Source organism: Bos mutus, chromosome 12 (assembly GCF_027580195.1).
Source record: "Bos mutus isolate GX-2022 chromosome 12, NWIPB_WYAK_1.1, whole genome shotgun sequence".
Lineage (NCBI taxonomy): Eukaryota > Metazoa > Chordata > Mammalia > Artiodactyla > Bovidae > Bos > Bos mutus.
The window spans coordinates 21,595,751-21,616,580 of record NC_091628.1 but is presented as its reverse complement, the minus strand read 5'-3'; the positions used below and the strand labels follow the sequence as shown (position 1 = coordinate 21,616,580).

The window sequence follows — 20,830 nt, the reverse complement described above, 5'->3', positions numbered from 1 at the left end:
GTAATTATTCTCCAATTAAAATTAAAAAACAATTTTTTTTTAAAGACAAAGAATGTTAGATATAGAATCTTACCATGAGAGAACTTCAGAAACAGTATCAAGGGAACTCTGCGTTCCCGTGCATGTTCCTAAAGGTGAACATCAAATCTCAACCTCTCTGTATATGTGTATTATGAATGTATGTATGTGTGCATATTACATACACATTTATTCATCATGGCTCACTTTGCATTGGAGAGGACTTCAGAGGATGCTGTTGTCCATGTACTCGGGGAAATGCTAAAGGATTAAAAACAGACAAAATAAGATGCCACAAGACTTGTAGACTGCAACTTCTTTAGTTCAGTTTGGCTATAATTGCCCTTGAACTTATACACTGGATAACTCTTAGAAATTTAGAAAATTCACATGTAAATAAGTTATTTGGAATCTGACATCTCATTTTTCCTAGACATGATTTCATATACATTTGTAATAAATATATTTGACCTGTCAAAAAAGTTAATGACTCAAGAATTGGCTGGTAGTTACTAGGAAGGATTCCTCTTATGACCTGCTCCTCTTTTATTCAACTAGATTCAAGAAAGTTACCAATAGGTGTTACAGTGAGAAGATTTAATAACAATGTCAAAAATACCTTGTCATAGATACTCCTAAGAATGAATTTGAAAATTTCACCTCTTTTTCTCTCATCTTTGTGTTTATATATTTGTGTTTGTATTGGTATGAGTATATAAATATGTGTATACATGTACATACAAAATGTATTGATCTTTCAAATTCATTTATATTTCATGTTTCATTGGTGGCATCCTCCTAGGTTTCTGATGTCCATTCATTCAGGGCATGCTAAAGGATTAAAGAGATGCATGGTTCATAGTATTTGCAGGGCAGCAATGGAGATGCAGACATACAGAACAGACTTGTGACACAGGAGGGAAGGAGAGGATGGGACGAGTGGAGAGAATGGCATGGAAACATATGCACAACCATATGTAAAATAGATAGCCAGCGGGAACTGCTGTACGACTCAGGAGCTCAAACCCGGTGCTGTGTGACAGCCTAGAGGGTTGGAATGGGGTGGTTCAAGAGGGAGGGGAAATATATATACGTATGACTGATCATGTTGATGTATGACAGAAACCAACACAATATTGTAAAGCAATCTTCAGTTAAAAAATAAATTTAAAAAAACTAAAAAAAAAAAAATACATGGTTCACATACCACATGTAATTCTGGACTTCCTTTAACCATCATCATACTGTCTTGATTATCATAGCTTTATACTAAGTTAAGTTGGTATTGTCAGTCCTCTGACTTTACTCTTCAATGTGTGGGTGCTATTCTGGGTCTTTTGCCTTCCCATATAAACTTTAGAATCAGTTTGCCAATACCCCAAAAATAACTTTCTGGGATTTTGATTCAGATTGCATTGAATCTACAATTTGGAAGAATCAACATCTTTACAATATTGAGACTTCCTTTGTTGAAGATAAAGTCTCTGCCATTTATTTAGTTCTTTAATTTCATTCATAAGAACTTAGTTTCCTCATATACATTTTGTACATTTTACTGGGTAAATATATATTTAGGTATAAATCTATGGGGGGGGGTCCTAATTTAAATGGTTCTCTGCTTTTAATTGCAAATTCCACTTGTTTGTTACTGGTATATGGGAAAGTAATCAGTTTTTGCATCAATATATTAAAGCAATTAGACAAGATTACAGGACACAAGCTTATTAGACCCAGTTTTTTTTTTAATCTATTCTTTTGGATTTTTCTTCATAGACAATCATGTCATCTGTGAACAAAGACATTTGTTTCCATTCCGTCATGCATACTTTGATTTCCTTCTTATTGCTCATTACTATAATCCTCCTTGGAATTTTGAGTATGATGTTAAAAAGGAGTAATGGGGCAGAGAGCATCCTTGCCTTGTAACTCTCTGCAGAAAAGTTTCAAGTTTCTCACCATCACATATGATGCTACCTGTAGGGGTTTCGGAGGAGGCAATGGCACCCCACTCCAGTACTCTTGCCTGGAACATCCCATGGATGGAGGAGCCTGGTAGGCTGCAGTCCATGAGGTCTCTGTGGGTCGGACATGACTGAGCGACTTCATTTTCACTTTTCACTTTCATGCATTGGAGAAGGAAATGGCAACCCACTCCAGTATTCTTGCCTAGAGAATCTCAGGGACACGGGAGCCTGGTGGGCTGCCATCTATGGGGTCACACAGAGTCGGACACGACTGAAGTGACTTAGCAGCAGGGGTTTTATGGCTGTGTTTTTTGTTGTTTTTTTTTTTTAAATCAAGTTGAGAACATTCCTCTCTATTCCTAGTTTGCTGAGTTGTTTTTTTTTTTAATCATGAGTGTTAGATTTTGTCAAATGATTTTTCTGCATCAATCATTTTTTTCTTTTTAGCCTGTTGATGTGATGGATTACATTGACTGACTTTCAAATGTTGAACCAGCCTTGTCCATCCAAGTCCCACTTGGTCTAGGTATAAAATTTTTTATTTACATTGTAGGATTCAACTTGGCAACATTTTGTTTAGGATTTTTGCCTCTTATGTCCTATGCTTTTATTTTTTTGTAATGTTCTTATCTGGTTTTGGTAATGCTGACTTTAGACAATGAGTTAAATTTTTTCTCTGTGCTTCTACTTCCTGGAACAGTTTAGAAAACTGACATCATTTTTTCCTTGAATGTTTGGTGGAATTGACCAGTGAAGCCATCTAGGCCTAGGGTCTGTTATGGAAGGTTTAGTCACTGATTCAATTTCTTTAACAGATTCAGGCCTGTTCAGGATGATCTTTGTATGAGCTTTGGTAGTATCTTTTAAAGCATTACTCCATTTCATGTAAGTTATCAACTTCGTGGGCTTGGAGTTGTTCATAATATTCCTTTATTATCCTTTCAATGTCCTGTGATCAGACATGATGATCTTCATTTCTGACAACAGCAATTTGTGTCTTCTGTCTCTTGTTTCTGTTAGTCTGGCCAAAGAGATACAAACTTTATTGCTTTTCAAAGAACCGGCTTTTGGCTTTGTCGATATTCTCTATTGATTTTTTGATTCCAGTTTCATTGATTTCTGCTCTTTTATTATCTCCTGCTTTTTTTAGGTTTATACTGGTCTTGTTTCCTATGCTGGAAGCTTATTGATTTTAGATCTTTCTTCTTTTTTAATATATGAATTCAGACTATAAATTTCCCCCTAATTACTGGCTTTGCTGCATTTCACAAATTTTGATAGCTCTTGTTTTCATTTAGTTCAAAATATTTTAAAATTTCTCATGAGACTTCTGCTTTGACCCATGTGTTACTGAGAAGTATGCTGTTTAACCTCCAAGAATTTGGGGACTTGCAAACTATCTTTGTTACGGACTTCTAACTTCACTGTGGTCTGACAGCAAATTTTGTGTGATTCCTCTTCTTTTAAATTTGCTAAGGTGGGTTTCATGTCCCAGAATGTGATCTATATTGGTGAATGTTTCATGTGAGCTTAAGAAGAATATATTGAGTTGGCAAAAAAAAATTGTTCAGGCTTTTCCATAGGCTGTTATGGAAAAATCTGAATGAACTTCTGGGCCAACCCAACATTCTCTGCTCTTGTTAAATGACCTATTCTATAAATGTCAATTAGATGCAGTTGACTGAAGGTGCTGTTCAGTGCCACTATCTTTATTGTCCGTAGTTATCCCTTTTCTTCTTGCCTCAGCATAAACCCTATCTCCCCAGTGATGATATCCACCAACAGTTCCCACCCTTCAAAACGTCACACTGACTTATTCCTATGGATTACCAAAGTTATGGGCTTCCCTGATGGCTCAGATGGGAAAGACTCTGCCCACAATGTGGGAGACCAAGGTTTGATGGTTGAGTTGAGAAGATCCCTTGGAGAAGGGAATGGCGACCCACACCAGTATTCTTGCCTGGAGAGTTCCATGGACAGGGGAGACTGGCAAGTCCACAGGGTCACAAAGGGTTGGACACAAGTGACTAACACTTTCACGGAAGTTAACATCTTCATTCCCACCATCAAGAAGAACTGTTCTATTTTACTTTAAATACCAATAGATAGAGAAACATCTCATTAATGATAGTCTATATGGAATAGTGATATAATGAATTTACCTGAATAAAGATTCCTCGAATCTAAAATACATAGTAAACATAACTTACTGAAATTCCTATCTTTATAGAAAGAATTCTAGATCATTGTCCAGAAAATTCTTCATTGCCATGGATAATCCCAAGACTAAATGTCTCCACCCCATCCTCCTGGACCCCTCACCCCTCAATAAATACCTCACCTTTCATAGATGGTATCATCATAGGCTCCTGATGTCAGTTCAACTGAGTTATCTCTAAGGAATTAAAAGCATACCATCAAACTCAAAATGACTTCATAGAGTTAACTAGTTACAAATAGTCTTCAATTTGTAAACTGATTTTTAACTCTAAAGATCTGTTTGAAATTTAGTTATCTGGCAATCAGTATTTCAATTTTCACTACAAACAGGGCTTTATTATAGTTGTAATGAGACCTTAGGGCTGTCTAAGCAGCCTGGCAAAGTACAATTCTTTACCTCTAAACCTAACTCTATGTCTAACTGCATCAAGGTTGCGTTTACTTAAAATTCAACTTCAGTGTGCAGGTCTACTATCTTCCAGCCCCTTCTAAGTTCCTGATTATCAAGTCCCTCCCCTGCATCCTTACTTTTCTCGTATCCTGTAGTCCTTTCCTCAGTTTGGTTTAAAGAGCTACAAGCCTGGGGTAGGGACTCTCCAACATGACGGTGGGTTTACAGTTGGGACACGAGCTTTAGATGGGAGCAGAGCCCTGGAGGGTGAGGGCTAGAGCCGAGATCTATTAGGGTTTGCTCCTTTCTGCCTCTTTCTTCCTCCTCTCCTGGCACTCTGTAGCAGAGTCTCTCACACACATTCTTATAGTTTCCCAAGAGTTTTGGCTACTAGTTAATCAGGGTCACAAACAGGCTATTAGTAAGGATTCTCCCACGTATGATCTCTTTTTTCCCATCTAGACCCCTAAATAAAGTTACTTATAAGAACATCCAGTCTTTTATGAAAAGAAACCTTCCTTGGCCATCAATACTCCCAATACCTTTTCACCACCCACATCACGCACCTCTTGTCAGCGTTGTCAGAGGAGCCTAAAGAGGCATCCATAACTCTGCCAAAGAGTGAAAAAAACAAACAAAAATATAAAGTCAGACAGTACGGAAGGCAATTAGTTGCTTCTTTCCAATAGAATTTCAGGACATGAAATGTAAACTCATGAATATGGAAAAAATTGAAGAAAGAGTTTCAGGGTATAACACTGGACTTCTTGAGACCACATCTGGGCTATGTGTGTTTGTGAATATGCTAGAGAGAGAAGGAAAGAAGGGAGGTGTAGCATTAATTATTAAACCTTTCTTTCACATTTCAAAACCATGCACACACTTGGAATCAATCTGGGAAACCAGAAAGAGCTGAGAGTGTACGAATGGGGAGATGGATCCAGTTGATAACTAGTAAAGGGATACAGGAAAAAAGAAAAGAAAATGCCAGAATGACAAATATTCCAATTCCAAGGACTTGTCCCTGGTCACCATTTGGTAGAGAAGAAACAGGTAAGTAGGTCAAGGATGGCCTATATAAAACTTTAATTTTTTTTTCTGACCTGGAAGTAGAGCATATTTATAATGATTCCTTTTTATTCTTCTCTGAATTATTCCAAAAAGATACCTGGTTATATTATCCAAAATCAAGACTTCCCACCACCGAATCACTGGCTTTATTAATTTAACCTCTCTACAACTCAGTTTCCTCCTGTGTAAAATAAGACACATGAAAATGCACTTTGCATCCGTCAACTTCAGAAAATCATACTGAATAGCCACTATTTCACAAACATTGGTTTTTAGGCAGCCAACCTTCTTCAAATGTCATGTCCCCAAAACTCAGTATATATTTTAAATTTCAAAAACACCTCAAGATTCTAAAGTAATAACACTTCCATAATCCCCTGGGAAATGGTGGGTTTCTATCCAAGATGAGAAACAGCCGAAAACTACTGATACCAAAGTCAAATGAAAGTATGGATTCCAAGAAATAACAAACCCTGGAAGGCTAAGGAGTACCTTAGCTGGTGGACATACAGGGGCAGACTGGAGTAGCCCAGTGGGAGGGGAAATTTTAAGTTCAGTTCATGCCTTTCCCTTGAGTTGCTTGGAGACAATAAATGAGTTCTTAGAAACCAGTAGCAATTACCCAGATGTTGTTAATATAAAACGAGGGTAGCAGGGGTTTCCTGGTGGTCCAGTGGTTAAGAATCCATCTGCCAATGCAGGGGACACAGGAAGATCCCACATGCCTCGGGGCAACTAAGCCTGTGCACCACAACCACTGATCCTGCACTCTGCAGCGTAAGAAGCCACCGCAGTGAGATACCTGCACGCAACTATGGAAAAACTACCCCCCGCTCACTCCAACTACAGAAAGCTGGAGTGCAGCAACGAGACCCAGCGCAGCCATAGATAAATAGGCAAAAGTGTTGGAAAGAAAAATCAAAAGAGGGTAACATTAGGTTAGCTGATGAAAACAGGGAGGGGCCGAAGAGCAATACTTCATCCTCCCCCTCCCCCCCATCTCCAAAGCTCCAAATGACAACCTAGGGTGACTGCCTTCTCCAAAGTTTCCTTGCCCAGAGCTTAAAGGTGACGGTATGAATTGATGCTTTCGAATTGTGGTGCTGGAGAAGACTCTTGAGAATTTCTTGGACAGCAAGGAGATCCAACCAGTCAATCCTAAAGGAAATCAACCCTGAATATTCATTGGAAGGACTGAGGCTGAAGCTGAAGCCCCAATACTTGGGCTACATGGTGCGAAGAGCTGACTCATTGGAGAAGACCCTGAGGCTGGGAAAGATTGAAGGCAAAAGGAGAAGGGGAAGCAGAGGATGAGATGGTTAGATAGCATCCTTGACTCGATGGACATGAATCTGAGCAAACTCCAGGAAGATTCCACATGCCACGGAGCAAGTAAGCCCACGCGCCACAACTACTGAGCCTGCGCCTTAGAGCCTGCGCTCTGCAACAAGAGAAGCCACCGCAATGAGAAGCCCACGCACTGCAAGTAGAGGGTAGCCCCTGCTCACAGTAACTAGAGAAAGCCCGAGTAGCAACAAAGACCCAGTGCAGTCACACATAAATAAAATTATTAAATAAAAGAAAGAAAAAACCCCAGAGGAAACGTTACGTGTCAAAGTAGAATTGTTGGATATAAAGAATCCATTCACGGGATATTAACTAGTTTGGGTACGTGTGAAAAGCAAAATAGAGTTGGAAAGTGAGATTGAGAAACTCCCAGAAAATAGTAGAAAAGAATAAAGTCAATGGATATGTTCTTATCCTCCATTTCTAACATCTGGAATACAGACATCTGAGAATGAGAAAACATGGAACAGAAAAGGCTGAGAAAAAATAAAGATAAATTTCCCCAAATTATGCCAAGAAATTGTCTTTCACCTTACATTTTTTTTTCAAATGTACAATCCAGGGATTTAATCAATTATAGAACATTTTCATCCCCACAATGAGATCCCTTCTGTTCATTTATAATTAATCCTGTTCCCACCCCTAGCCAACTGTGAATCTACTTTGTCTCCATAGATTTGTCTTTCCTAGACATCTCATATAAGTGGAATCACACAATTTACTGTCTCTTGTATCTGACTTCATTTCACATCACAAAATGTTTGAGGCTCACCCATGACATAACATGGATGCAGTCTACTCCTTGTAATTGCTGAATTGTAATCCCAATGTTCACTTTACAAATATTTAAATGGTATTTACTAAAAAGTGCCAGGCATTATGCTGATACTTTCCAAATACTATTGCAATTGGTCCTCAACACATCTCTTGAGATAGTTACTATTTTTCATGGATAGTTACAATTCATGGATCTCAAAAATTTGTATATTTCCAACATCCATTAAGCTGATTTGAAAATCTCACTAATAAAAATGCATTTGCAGGAATTAGCAATGTTTCAGGTTTTAATGGAGATGGAACAACTGAAGCCCTTGTGGCCGTCCCTGGAAATGTTCACCACCCTAGACAGAACTTCCTCCAGTAAAGCAACCAGTCACCCCTAGAGGAGAAGTTTACAGGGACTATGACTGTCACGTGTATATTATTACTGGTACACTGCTTCAGCTGTGGTATTTTTTAAGGAAAACACAGGCATACAACAAGGTCTTTAAATTTTGAATTTGCCAATTCATTTGCATACAGTTTACATTTATTATAAAAGAAGGTACAGGTATATTCCCTATTCTATTAAGGGCTGAGAATTATGCTTAAAATTCAGCAAATTTGAACCTTATCACTTACTTATTTTTTGGATGCATGAGCCAGGCACTTAAAGAATTCTTCTTTAATCCCTGCATGGTTTGTTTCGTGGATGAATTTAATCTACAGTTAATCTAAGAAAAGCAAAAGCACACATCCATTATATATTTGATATGTTTAAAACACATATGATATCCCCCCAACTGGGAAGAAAGTCACACATATGACTTACTAGGTAAGGATCAGCATTTCTGAAGTCTTGAATCCACAAATACAAAATCTGCAATACTGTGCAATTTTATATATCCTGTGAAACACGCATTGTGCATTTGCCCTTAGAATTTTAGCTCAAAAAATAGGGGAAAACATTTTGTGTGTGTGTTCAATAAAATTTAAGTTTAGCTCAAGCACAGTTCAGTTCAGTTGCTCAGTCATGTTCGAATCTTTGCGACACCATGGACTGCAGCATGTCAGGCTTCCCTGTTTATCACAAACTGCCAGAGCTTTCTCGAATTCATGTCCATCCAGTCAGTTATGCCATCCAACCATCTCATCCTCTGTCGTCCCCTTCTTCTCCTGCCTTCAGTCATTCCCAGCATCAGGATTTTTTCCAATGAGTCAGTTCTTTGCATCAGGTGGCCAAAGGACTGGAGCTCAAGCACAGGACTCTTTAAAAAAATTACCCACTTGCTACCCGGGACCCAGAAAGTGAAACAAAACCATTTCAAACCAATTTTACATCAGAGTGACTTATATTTCCATCCTAGAATGTTCTCTGTAGAATAAATCACAGGAATGAGAAAGCAAAAAAATGTGAACCTCAGCATTTCACAGGGCAGATTTCATGCACAAAAACTAAGTCACAGAATAAAAGCCACTGCCAAGTATTAATACATCGCCAAGTTAACAAGTAGTAATATTATGTCCACCTGAGGCAAGCAGAAATGTGCCACAAGCCCCTCAATTCTGGGCAAGGAGAGAAAAATAAACAAATAGAACAAAATCTTTCCCCCACAACAGACCAGTTTGTGCATCAATGTTGATTTTGAGGCTTGGGGTCCAGCCATCTGTGAACTCCAAACCTTTAAGGGACACTAGCTCATGAGCAGTGGGAGTATGAAGCCCAAAGTTTGGACGCTGTGGCCCCGAGAGCCCGGATGGCCATGGGAGAGCCAGCCTGGTTCTGGGGGGCCGCCCCCTCCTTGCTGGTGCGGCATCCGCTTACCTGCAGGCAAGGCTGCTGTAGCGGAGGTGCTGCGTCCTGGACGGAGCTGGGGCTGTGGGGCGGTGGGGCGCATTTTGTGACTTGGGTACTTTTCCTAAGCAGGAGCGAACTTTACTCAAGATCCTGGTAGCAATTTCTCTCCTACTGCCTTTCAGGATAATGCCTCCCCCTGCCACATCCTTCTTCCCATGCTTTCCTATTTTTTAATGCCCCCAGATCAAGTGTGGTAAATCCAATCTCAGCCCAATTCCTGCCAGCCTACAGAAGCCTAGTGCCCCCACTCCCTCCACCCTCATGACCCCTGAGGGTGAGATAGGGGGCTCCGCAAATGCCCTGGGAGGGGAGAGGAATGTTAATTAGGGTTCCCCACAGCTAAGCACAAGGCAAGCCTTCCTGTCAGCGGGCCCAAAGACCCCTATCCTGACCCTTCTCCTGATCCTTCCTCCTCCCCGCACCCTCCATCTGTCCCTGTAAAATGTTCTACTCCTCTTACTCTGTGAGGGTGGAAGGGCAACATTAGCTACATAAAGGGCAGAGGGTGTGATGGGACGTCCTCAGCCAGAGGCCCCCACCCTAGGCCTTTACCTGCTGCTGCTAACAAGGCAGTACTAGAATAAGAACCCTGTGTCCATGGCAACCCTAGACAACAGATTCCAGGTGGTCCTGAGATGTAGTAGAGTGAGGAATACAATGAACTTGGTTCCAGGCAGCAGGGACTTAAAAAGAGACTTTCCCTTAAAGACGGGTGTAGGGGTACCAAGATCAAAGATCCCAGGATAAGCATCTCAGAGCAGATCTTCTCTGCTGTTACTTTCCCTTTTGCATCTAACGAAGGGGCTCTTCTTCCATATTCTGATTCTGAAGATTAGATTGAGGTTTTGGCTTCCCCATAGGTTGGCAAGAATGACCAGCAAGCTGAATATTTTCTGGCTAATATTAACTTTAAGTAAAATAGATTGATATAGGAATGAGGAGCACAAAAATTCATTTTACTCAAGCTATCAATTCGTAAGATTGAAAAGAAGCAGTCAAATATTAGTTGTAAATTAAAACTATACCCATTTTCCTGGTAGAGTAAATCTGAAAGGTGTAAACAAATACCAAACGAATGAAAACAAATATGGAAAAAAAGCTTTTACACTTCAGGTTTTGTTTTTTTTTTTGGTGGGATCTTAGTTCCCTGACCAGGAATTGAACCCAGGCCATGGAAGAGAAAGCACCAAGTCCTAACTGGTGGATTCCCAGCGAATTTCTGGAAAAAAAAAAAAAAAGTTTTTAAAACCTTAGTGAAACATTAGCAATTTTGTATGGAAACTACAATATAAAATTTACCCCCAAAAGAAGAATAAAGATCAGTTTGACAGTCTGTATTGGTACATGTTATGAAGCTGTAAGTGGTCAGTTGAAGAGATAGAAAAGAGATTAAAGTCATATTAATTTAGTATATCTATAAAGCACTTTGCAAGTTACAAAAATTAATAAAACATGGTCACTGACTTCAGTGTCAGATTGACGACCTTAAGGCCAGACCATTTTGAAATATGCCAAGCATCCTACTTTCTGTGAGAAAGACCTGCCCTTGACCAGAGCCTCATCTGACCTTGAAGAAGGACAGTAACACAACCCCAGCCCCTCCAGCTTTTCTGTCTCACACGAGAATTAAAAAAGACTAAGAAACTCTTCCGAAGATCACAGCCCTTGTTTATGTTTTAATTTTTTGTTGTTGAAAACTAGACTTTTAAAGTAAATGTAATAACTAAAAATCAGATTTTCCCTTTTCTCTAGGGTTTATTGCTGTTGTTTGTTGTTAAGTGATTTTTCTGAACTCTGTTCTTCGTACAGTATGACCACTAAAGTCAGCTTGGTCAGCTAGTAATTAGAGATTACCTCAGGTGCCCAGAACCGGTAAGTCTCTCAGTGGTTACCATTCCAGAAAGAGAAAATGGCTCCAGGCACCATCTTGTCTCTGTCTCAGCTCCTTGTGCTTAGATCTCTGGGGCAGTCTTCTCCCTTCTGTGCTGCCTGCTCCTCCTCTCTACCCTCACTTCCCCACACTAATTCTTGCTTAACTTTGCTTTTTCTCTTAAACTCTTCCCCCCTCTCCCTTTTCCTCTGAACTTTTCAGAACCCATCCCTTTAAAATTAGGCCTACTGAGGATCCAGAGACCAAACCCTTAATTTCTTCTACTCTCTGAACGAAAGCTGAACTTTGAGCTATAGTCGTAGATTTTTTTCCCCCCACAGTAATCCAAAGAACCTCACAGACTTGCAGAGGAATTTTATGTTACTCAAATTTAGCAACCTGGTATCTCCGACTTTTACCAGCCAGTTCATAGGCTTCTTGGCTAAGGATAGGCCCAGCATTGAATTAAAACTGCTAACTGGGAAAATGCTGAAAGGTACCTAGAAATACAACTGGTAAAGCGTTACTGAACCAAGGTTGTTTGCCCAGCATGCAGCAAGCCAAATGCTGAGACACCGAAGTTTGCAGCAAAGCAAGGGTTTACTTACAAGGTGGCCGAGCGAGAAGATGAAGTCTCAAATCCACTTCCTCAAAGGCGAGGGGCTGGAGGTATTCTTTGGGATAAAACTGAAGCTAATTGGAGACAATAAAATGTGAGGTGACCTTCATTCTGGCCTAGACAGAACTAAGCTACAGGCTTCTTCACAATAGGTATACTCAGAACATGCTCTGCAGATGGAGTGTTCAGCCCTCTGAAGTCAAAAGGTCACGGAGCATGCCCAGTTGAAGGGTCAGGGGGTCTTAACTAGTTAGAGCTCAAATTGGGCTCAGCTGATTTCAAGTTCTAGAAAACAACTCAGGCAAACCTCTTATTGTTTAGGCTACTTGACTCTTGGAGGATCTGCACATTTTTATAAAAACAATTAAAAGGAACTTAATCAGTGGAAGCAGGTTTCAGGTGTAATAGATCTGATGACTACCTTCTGTTTCAAAACTAGCCTGCTAAGTCATACGCTCAGGCTCAAAAATCACTAGATGGCTTCCTGGAGCAATTCCTAGGGTTTTCCCAAAGTCTGTTGAAGAAATTTCAGGCTTGCAGACAAAAATCTGATGAGCCTGTTCATGACTAATACGGTCGATTTCAGATAGTTTTAAATGATAATTCTGACCTTCCTTCAGATGCTAATTCTAATCAGGTAGATTTTCACTCTATTTATTTACAGGCTAAACCAGGACATTTCCCTGCTAGTAAAAAGGACCAAGAGAAATCGGAAACTATGTCCACTCCAAATTTAATTAACCTGGCAAACCAGCTCTCTTGAGCACTACAGGAGTCACCTAAGTGGAAGGCCACCAAAAGTCTTAATCTTCAACTCCAGCAAATGAAAAGCAAGACCCTCCTAATTTCTCCTAGGATTGCAGAGAGCCGGGACTTTGGGAAAGAGACACTTAAACTCTTCGGGCACTTGTAACCCTCTCAGGGGCCTTTCCAGCTAGCTCTCAGTTCTCAATGATGGAGCCCTGAGGAGTAACACAGGCTCTTCCCAATCCTCCCTCCAAGTGGTTTACAGACACATTTCTCTAAATTGGGGCTGAATCTCCTCCAGTCCTAACTGACATCCGAGTTAAGCTCGTGGTGTACAAGCCCACTACTATAAAGCAGCCTCTGCCCTGGAGTAGTAGAACAGTTCAAACAGTGGAGACCTCCAGTGAACCTCAAGATGCTTTTGTCTCTGAGCCAGCGTGCTTCTGTTTAGGACCTTTGAGAGACACAGACCCTTTTCTCCTCAGTTCTTCCCCTGCTATCCATGTATAAGCCTGAGACTTCTTAAAGACGTATCATGCCAGAATTTCCTTCTCCCAAAAGGAGGGGGTGGGGAGATAATTCTATAATTTGACAGTACTTATCAAAGCAGCCAATCAGATGAGTTAAATGATGCTGTGACATCTTTTGTTTGCTCTGTCTAGAGCTGATCCTGGGAACACTGATTATTTGTCCCTATTGAATCAGCCATCACCCTCCTTACAGACAAAATCTCCACTGGTATTGGCAAAATTCACAGTGTACCTCCCGTCAAGATTCAGAGAGATCCCTGAAAAACTCCCCAGAATTAATCAATAGCCTATGAGTAAAGAAGCCCTGGGAGAAGGCAATGGCACCCCACTCCAGTACTCTTGCCTGGAAAATCCCATGGACAGAGGGGCCTGGTGCACTGCAGTCCATGGGGTCGCAAAGAGTCGGACAGGACTGAGAGACTTCACTTTCACTTTTCACTTTCATGCATTGGAGAAGGAAATGGCAACCCACTCCAGTGTTCTTGCCTGGAGAATCCCAGGGACGGGGGAGCCTGGTGGGCTGCCGTCTATGGGGTCGCACGGAGTCGGACACGACTGAAGTGACTTAGCAGCAGCAGCAGCAAAGCCCTTCAAGGCACAAAACCCATAATAGAAGATTACAGATTTCAGAGTCTCTCTCTCTCTTTTACTAATCCCTGTAATATTCTTATTTCACCTGTGGGGAAACCTAAGGGTGAGGGTAGAAGTTTGTCTAGGACTTCTGAACAAGAAATAACATTGTTCTACCTAGACAGCATATTGTTCTTAACTCTCATATATCACTATCATCCATTTCCACTGGAAGCAAATTCTTTACATAACAGTTTTTTTTAAGGTTTTATATATCTTTATTTTTATTGACATTTAGTTGATTTACAACATTTTGAGTTTGGGGTGTACAACATAGTGATTGAATTTTTAAAGGTTATACTCCATTTATAGCTACTCTAAAATATTGGCTATATTTCCTATTTTGCCATTTTTACTGAAACTACTTCCAAAAGTACTTTTAAATACATTACTAAATTCACAAGAAAGTAAGCAAAGTACTAAATAATCACACGGACATATTCACACTTACTTATACTTGAAAGTCACTCAGTCGTGTCAGAATTCTCTAGGCCAGAATACTGGAGTGGGTAGCCTTCCCCTTCTCCAGGGGATCTTCCCCACCCAGGTCTCCTACATTGCGGGCAGATTCTTTACCAGCTGAGCCACAAGGAAAGCCCAAGAATACTGGAGTGGGTAGCCTATCCCTTCTCCAGCAGCTCTTCCCGACCCAGGAATCGAACCAGGGTCTCCTGCATTGCAGGTGAATTCTTTACCAATTGAACTATCAGGGAAGCTCTACTTATACTTACTCAAGTGGTAAATCAACACAGAAACCAGGAATGTCCTGGAAGTGTTCTAAAACCCCAGATCTAGAGCTCTGTGGTTTAATATTGTGGTTGCCTGAATGCCTGTAAACATAATGCTTATAAAAACAAAAAGATGTGAAATGAGATGTAAAGAGAGGACTTTGACATATTCCTGGGAATATAGAGTTCTGTTGGTTAACCAAGTAACAGGATTTGAACCTGACAAAGTGGGCAGCTGAATCCAACACCTTCACATAGATCCAGGCACCCAAATTGGCTACATATGTTAATTTCTTCAGTATATTTTCTTGGAGCCTGGAAGCCCAAGGTCAAAGTGTCAGCAAGGGTGGTTTCTCCAACACCTCTCTCCTTGGCTTGCAGACACCTTCTTTCTGGTTCTCAAAGTGCATGGCTTTTCCTCTGGGCATACTTTTCTAATGGCGTGTTTTGTCGTTGTTTGATTGGGCTAAGTGGCTTTATTAGAGAAAGCCAGGATTACAAAGGATTTGGGAGTTGACATCTGGGCCTTTCTTCTTCCCAAAGGTGGGCACAATATTGAGAAAGCTCCGGTTGTACTGCATATGCCTCTTGGCCCGGCCCATCTTTTTCTCCTGTTTGGCCACCTTGGGAGTCTGACGTCTTACTTACCCAGCACCAGCAAGGTGCCACCAGGATATGGTGGCAAAGTGAACCAACAAACAAATCAGTCTCCCTCTGCTGACAGTGGATTTAAAAGTATTAATAAATTTATAATCTTCCCCAATGTTTTGTAACTAGCTTTACTCTCATGCTGGGATTTGAGTGTACTCCACCTTCAAAAATAGAACTACCATATGATCCAGAAATTCCACTCCTGGGTGTATATTCAAAGAAGAAAAAAAACACTAATTTAAAAAAAATTCATCGCAGTGTTCACAGCAGCATTATTTACAATAGTCATGGAAGCAATCTAAGTGTCCATTGACAGATGAATGGATAAAGAAGATGTGGTGTGTGTGTATATATATATATATATATATATAAGATTGAATACTACTCAGCCATAAAAGAAAAAAAAAATGGAATTTTGCCTTTTGCACAACACAGATGGACTTGGAGGATGTGCTTAGTGAAACGAGTCAGAGCAAGACAAATACTGTATGACATTGCTTATATGTAGAATCCAAAACATAAAGCAAACTAGTGAATATAACATAAAAGAAACAAGACACAGATATAGAGAATGATGTAGGGACTTAAAGAAATGAAAGTGTTAGTTGCTTAGTCGTGTTTGACTCCTTGCTACCCCCATGGACTGTAGCCAGCCAGGCTCTTCTGTCCATGGAATTCTCCAGGCAAGAATGCTGGAGTGGGTAGCCATTCCTTTCTCCAGGAGATCTTCCTGACCCTGGGATCAAACCCGGATCTCCTGCATTGCAAACCTGGGTCTCCTGCATGGGCAGGCAGATTCTTTACCATCTGAGCCACTAGGGAAAATCACATAGTGATTACTAGCAGGATCATGCATTGGAAGTGGAAATGGTGACCCACTCCAGTGTTCTTGCCTGGAGAATCCCAGGGACGGGAAGCCTGGTGGGCTGCCAACTATGGGGTCGCACAGAGTCGGACACGACTGAAGCGACTTAGCAGCAGCAGCAGCAGCAGCTGGGCAGGGGGAGGGGGATGTGGGGTTTAATGGGGTTAGAAAATTAAGAGCTACAAATTACTATGTACAGAATGAATACGTTACAAGGATGTTTGGTACAGTACACCAGCAGAGTGGCGCAGCGGAAGCGTGCTGGGCCCATAACCCAGAGGTCGATGGATCGAAACCATCCTCTGCTAAGGTGGGGTTCTTTTCCTCCTGAAGAGATCTTTAGGAGTAGAGAAGAGAGTTTATTAGGAAATTTGCCAGTGTATATCTTCTTTAGTCAAGTGTTTAGGTCACTTTTTTGGGGTTCCCCTGGTGGCTCAGATGGTAAAGAATCTGCCTGCAATGCAGGAGACCAGGGTTTGATCCCTGGGTTGGGAAGATCTCCCGGAGAAGGGAATGGCTACCCACTCCAATATTCTTGCCTGGAGAATCTCATGGACAGAGGAGCCTGGCAGGCTACAGTCCATGGGATCGCAAAGAGTCAGACACAACTGAGTGACTAACACTTTCACTTCACTTTTCACAGGGAATATAGCCAATATTTTGTAATAACTATAAATGAAGTATGTAACTTTAAAATTGAACCACTATGTTGAAACTCATATAATATTGCAAATCAACTACACATCAGTAATGATAAATAAAAATATATAAAAACCTTAAAAACATTTAAAAAGAAATAAAATATTGTTGATGGAACAACTACCAAAATATACTAAAATTTTGGACTGAAGAAAATCCTATGGAACATTCTGTTCTTAACATTCTTAAAGTGCGGTATGAAAGAACTGTATTTGCCTCTTTTTTCTCTAGTAGCATAAAAAAAGAGGCAAATACAATTCTCGGACATGACTGAGCGACTTCACTTTCACTTTTCACTTTCACGCATTGGAGAAGGAAATGGCAACCCACTCCAGTGTTCTTGCCTGGAGAATCCCAGGGACGGGGAGCCTGATGGGCTGCCGTCTATGGGGTCGCACAGAGTCGGACACGACTGAAGTGACTTAGCAGCAGCAGACTTTCTCCACTTTGTCATATTCAGTGTTCTCTTATTAGCATAATATACCTTATTATAAGTATGCTTATGTATCTTTTTATACCAAACAATGTTAAAATATCACTTAAAGTTTTTTTTTGTTTTAAAACATAGTTTTTATTGAAGCATAGCATAGGGTAATGCTCATAATATTTATCATCAAATTTTGCATTTATGAAAAACCAATATGTATCACACTTAGCTGAGTCCCAAAGTAGAATATATATGGAGCTTACATAGTAACTATTTATTTCTTTTGCTTAATTTTTCTTTCTTTCTTTTTTGTGCATATCCTTGTATATTGGTCTTTCATTTCTGCAAGAAGATTTCTCAAAAGTGGAATTACTGGATCAAAAAATATGTACATTGACGTTTTGAAGCATAACAATAAAATAAAAATCCACGTGCCCATGACCTCACACAGAATGAAAACTTTCTAATCCTGTGGAAGCCTCTGGAGGTTTTACTCTGATCCATTCCTCTTGTCTCTCCAGAGAGGCGACCATTCTTCCGAAGGTTTGTTTTTTGGTTGTTTCTAATTTTTTGGCAATGCTATGTACCATAAAGGATCTTAGTTCCCTGACCAAGGATCGAACCTGAGTCCCCTGCAGTGGAAGCATGGAGTCCTAACCAGTGGACCACGAGGTAAGTCACTCTTCTGAAGTATTTTATGTTCATGACTCCCTTGCTTTGCTTTATAATCTAAGTAGACAGGTATTTAAACAATACACCATTTTGCTATAATATTCTGAAGTTTTACAATAATGGGTATCATGATGCGATGATATTTATCCTGAAGCACATTTTGATCACTAAAAACCACTTGATAAATATTAATTAAATTGGGGACTTCCCTGGTGGGCCGGTGGTTAAGACTTTGCCTTCCAATGCAGGGGGTATGGGTTTGATCCCTGGTTGGGGAGCTAAGATACCACATCCCTTGTGGCCAAAAAAACCAAAATATAAAACAGAAATGATATTATAACAAATTCAATAAAGACTTTAAAAATGGTCCACATTTAAAAACAAAAACTCTTAAAAAATTAAATTGCTGGGGTTGTTTGCATTGTTTACAAAAATGTTATTCCATAAAATATCTAAATAGTATTTTGTGTTAATAAATATCAGTGGCTCTTTGATTTAAAGGTAGTAAAATATAAGCTAATTGTAAAAGTTTTCCATATATTCACATTATTTTCCAGTGACATGATACTGCCCATATATTTAGAAATAGATTCTTTTGGCAAGAAAAAGATTGGTGAATTCTAGAAAGTACAAAGTAGACACAAATGAAGGTTTTTGAACCTAGAAAGGGAAGGGTCATTTTCTGTAAATGATTTTTTCAGTTTCTCATATTCATGCAGTAATCTTAATTACTGTATTACCAGTTGGCTTCACTAGATGGAGCTATGGCTGTGCTGTGCATAGTAGCTCAGTCATGTCCGACTCTTGGCTACCCTATGGACTGCATGTAGCCAGCCAGGCTGCTTGGTTCATGGGCTTCTCCAGGCAAAAATACTGGAGTGGGTTGCCGTGCCTTCCTTCAGGGGATCTTCCCAACCCAGGAATCAAACCCAGGTCTCCCGCATTGCAGGCAGATTCTCTACCATCTGAGCCACCAGGGAAGCCCAGATGGAACCACGAGGTGTAATAATTACAAATGCCTTCAGAAAGTAAAAATAACTCAATATCCTGAGAAGATAATTATTTGTAGAAGAGAAACTATCACTTGTAGATATCATTTTAAAGGATATAATCTTCTATCACATGGTTTGTCATGAATTGTCTGCTCCAGGGAGAAACATCTGCTTTGGGGTTGACAATGAGGAGTTTACCAGCTAGTAACAGTTCATTAATGAACTGAGCGGACTCCTTAATTTATTCACCTGGGCATTTATTTTTTCATTCACTGACCAAGCATTTATCAAGCACCGAGTGTGCCCAGCCCTGCTAGGCACTGGGGATATAGAAATAAACCCCATTGGGATTGTAGACACAATCCCAGTCTTCAGGAACCTCACAGCCTAAGTCAAGTAGGGGAGGTGAGTACACAAGCCATCAATTACAGTACATTTGGGAGAGAATGAGAGAATCAGTTAACACAAGATTCAGTGGTGGCATCAAGAAAGAAATGGCTAGCTCTGACCAAGTAGGAAGACATGCCTAGAACAGTCAAAGATGGAAAGAAAACTTGGTGAATGCTGAACCAACTGAGTACTCATGGGGACAGAAAGGAAATGATGAGAAGGAGATAGGTTATGTTGGACATAATGGCTAAATGATTGTGGGGATCAGAGGGGAGGAAGAAACTTCCTAAATCCTTTAAGACAAGTGCTGAGGGTGTCAGGATAAAAATTCAACATGACTCAGAAATTGAAAATGAGTTTAAGAAAGCACCTCTTTCATATCTTAAATTGTAGACAGCCTCCCCACCCTTCCCCTATTCTTGAGATCTCACCCCATTCTCTGTTTACTGTGGCGTGTGAATTTGTTCTTTCTGCCAAATGAGTCAGTGTCAGATTTGTGCTGACATGTATTAAATTTCCTGTAAGAAACTAGTGTGTCATATCTCTTTCACTGCTCTCTCTCTCTGTCCTCTCTCTCTTTGAATCTCTTTCTCTCTCTCACACACACAGGGGCAAGTATGTAGAAAAAAGTGCAGAGTCATTTGTAGACAGTTAAAAAGATATAGAAGCACTGTTCCTATAACAGCAAAACAATCCCTCACTAAACCCCCAGAAGTACTGTATTTGATATCCTTAAGTGTTTCTGAATCTTGGAATGGAATGGGGCTTTACTGCATATATTCACATTATGATATATATTCATCTATTTGAAGTTTCCTAAGTTGTTTTTAAGTTACATTATTTATGAAAAAGATTAGAAAACTAGAAGTTTCATTTCTGTTTCCAGTCTTCCTTTTAATTTCCACTGTGAATGTAGCTCTGTTTTCAATTAACATCTCTATGTATAACTTTATCCATCCCCTAACACAGGGAGTGTAATAACACATCCTCAATGAGCATGTGAGACTTAGCCCGAAACCAACTCGCCACGACCCCATAAATCAGTCCGAACAGCTGCTGGAGGCAAGAGAGAGAAAGGGAGATAAGGAAAAGAAGCCAAACTCACAACGAGCAACTTCCCTTCAGGCAGAGTGGATTAAGTGCCAGAAAAATTAAGGACTTCGCTGGTGGTCCAGCGGTTGGGATTCCATGCGTCCACTACAGGGGCACAAGTTCGATCCCTGATCAGGGAAGATCCTTCATGCCACTCAGCGTGGCCCTCCCCTTGCCACCCCAAGAAAAACCAAACCAATAGAATGGCATGATCAAGTTTGTTAATTATAGCCACGGAGTCAAGAATACATTGAAAATCACTGAGGAAAGTACATCAACTATACTTCAAT

At 40.3% G+C, this 20,830-nt stretch overlaps 1 non-coding gene across 1 annotated transcript; it reads left to right on the top strand.

Moving 5' to 3' along the window:
* The first annotated feature begins 16,504 nt into the window (after positions 1-16,504).
* TRNAM-CAU (transfer RNA methionine (anticodon CAU)) lies at positions 16,505-16,576 on the top strand. The gene has a single exon. It is a non-coding gene; the product is annotated as a tRNA-Met (tRNA).
* The last annotated feature ends 4,254 nt before the right edge of the window (positions 16,577-20,830 follow it).